This window comes from Chrysochloris asiatica, unplaced genomic scaffold (assembly GCF_000296735.1).
Source record: "Chrysochloris asiatica unplaced genomic scaffold, ChrAsi1.0 scaffold00167, whole genome shotgun sequence".
Taxonomy (NCBI): domain Eukaryota; kingdom Metazoa; phylum Chordata; class Mammalia; order Afrosoricida; family Chrysochloridae; genus Chrysochloris; species Chrysochloris asiatica.
Genome location: NW_006408685.1, coordinates 4,815,260 through 4,817,807, shown reverse-complemented (window position 1 = coordinate 4,817,807; position 2,548 = coordinate 4,815,260). Strand labels below are relative to the sequence as shown.

The window sequence follows — 2,548 nt, the reverse complement described above, 5'->3', positions numbered from 1 at the left end:
TAAGGCCACAGATAAACATTAAACATGTCCAAGAAGCAAAAGCAGATAACCATATCAGCACATGTCCAGAAAAAAAGATAAAATGTCTGAGACAAATGACCTAGAGTTAGACCTGGACTCCATTATGGAAGTAGGGCAGGCCTCGGAAATGCCTGAGAAGAAATTCAGAAAAATGATTATAAAATGTTTCAAAACACTGTACAATGAGAAAAATAAGGAAGAAGCCAGGAAAGTGCTACAGGAACAATCAAATAAGATAGATACAGCATTGGAAACAATTCAAAACCTATAGAAAGAGTTCCAAATAAACAATAACAGAATATCAGAAATAGACAATACTCTGAAAGGGAAAAGGAGTAGAATAGACGGGATGGAAGGCAGAACCAGTGAGCTGGAAGATAAATCTCTCAGTACCATTAAGATAGAAGTGCAAACACAAAAAGAGACTAAAAAAATCTGAAGAAGATTTAAGATTCATGTTGAACAACATGAAGAGGAATAACTTAAGAATTATCAGCATTCCAGAACAAGAAAAATCACACAAGTCCACAGAAGAAATAGTTTAAGATCTACTGGAAGAAAATTTCTCTAACATCCTGAAAAGTGAAAAGATAAACATTCAAGAAGCTCAATGAACCCCAGCCAGGATAGACCCCAAAAGAAAATCACCAAGACATATCATAATCAAGCTCTCCAAAATAAAAAATAAGTAGACAGTTCTGAAAACAGCCAGGGAAAACAGAAGTGTCACATTCAAAGGCAAGTAAGTCAGATTAAGCTTGGATCTCTCAGCAGAAACCATGCAAGCAAGAAGGTAATGAGAAGACATATATAAAACTCTGAAAGAAAAGAATTGCCAATCAAGAATCCCTTATCCAGCAAAGCTATCAATCAAATATGATGATGTAATCAAAACATTCCAGGATGAACAGAAGCAAAAGGATTTTGCCAAATCTCTGCACTATAAAACATCCTAAAAGGAGTTCTGTGGACTGAGAACCAGCAAGAACAGATAAAAACCAGAGATTGACATATATGGCAGCACCTCCCAGAATTAAGTCGACAGAAGGAAGAGTTGAGAGCAGAACAAAACTGTAAGAACAAACTCAGAGAAGTTGGGAGGTCAGTCTATGATAAAAACAAATAAAACGTAAAAGGTAAACACGTAGGAACAATGATTCACATGCTGAGAAGGTCAGGTAGATTACAGGATAAAATAGACAGCACTAAATGGAGAAAAAAGTTAATGGACGATACGGCAACGTCAAAGAAAATTAACACTTCACAACATACCAAGAGAAGGAAAATCCAAGAAGAACATGGAAACATTAAAACTATGAGGAAACTCACAAGAAAGAACACAAAAAGCATGAACTCAATAAAGGAAGACACACAAAACAAAGAAAGCAGCAACACCACAAAAAAACAAAACAAAACAAAACATAATGGCAGCAAGGAGCTCTGGTAGCGTAGTGGTTACGAATCGGGCTGTGAACCACAAGGTCAGCAGTTTGAAACTACCAGCCACTCCGCAGGAGAAAGATGAGGATTTCTGCTCCCGTAAAGATTTACAGCCTTGGAAACCCTGTACAGGGCCACTATGGGTTGGAACCGACTCGACGGCACTTAACAACAACAACAACAGCAACAACAGTGATAATTACACTGAATGTAAATGGATTAAATGCACCTGTTAAGAGACAGAGAGTGCCAGAATGGATAAGAAAACAAGATCCTTCAACATGCTGTCTGCAAGATGCACATCTCACACACAGAGACAAAAACAGATTAAAAGTCAAAGGATGGAAAAAATATACCAAACTAATTGTAATAAAAACAAACAAACAAACAAAAAAACCCCAGGAGTGGCAGACCTAATCGCTGATAAAATAAACTTTAAGGCAAAAACCAGCACAATAGATAAAGATGGACATTATGTCATGATTAAAGGGACAACTGAACAAGATGAAATAACCATAATAAATATTTATACTCCCTATGAAAGAGCTCCAAAATACATAAAGCATACTTTAATAGACTTGAAGAAAGAAATAGGTGAATCTAAAATATAGTGGGTGATTTTAACACACCGCTTTCAAAAATAGATAGAAGAACCAGAAAGAAATTGACAAAGACACAGAAGAACTAAACAACACAATCAGCCAACTGCAACTCATATATATGTACAGAGCATTCAACCCAACAACTGCACAATACACATTCTTTTCCAGTGCACATGGAACATTCTCCAGAATAGCCAATGTTTTAGGCCACAAAGCAAATCTCCAAAAATTTACAAATATCAAAACACTACGAACGGAACACAATGCTATCAAATTAGAACTCAACAAAAGGAAGACGAAAGAAATCAAGTCAAATACATGGAAACTGAATAACATCCTGCTGAAAAGTGACTGGGTAGTAGAAGAAATTAAACGTGAATTCACAAAGTTCCTAGAAACAAATGAGACCGAAAACACAACATACTAAAATCTTTGGGTGAAAGCGGTGCTGAGAGGACATTTTATTGCAATAAACACGCACATCC

General features: G+C 36.3%; 1 protein-coding gene across 1 annotated transcript in view; it reads right to left on the bottom strand.

Annotated features, from left to right (window-relative positions):
• POF1B (premature ovarian failure, 1B) overlaps positions 1–2,548 on the bottom strand; it is a 287,784-nt gene that overhangs the window by 68,583 nt on the left and 216,653 nt on the right. The gene's annotated exons all lie outside the window — the stretch shown is intronic.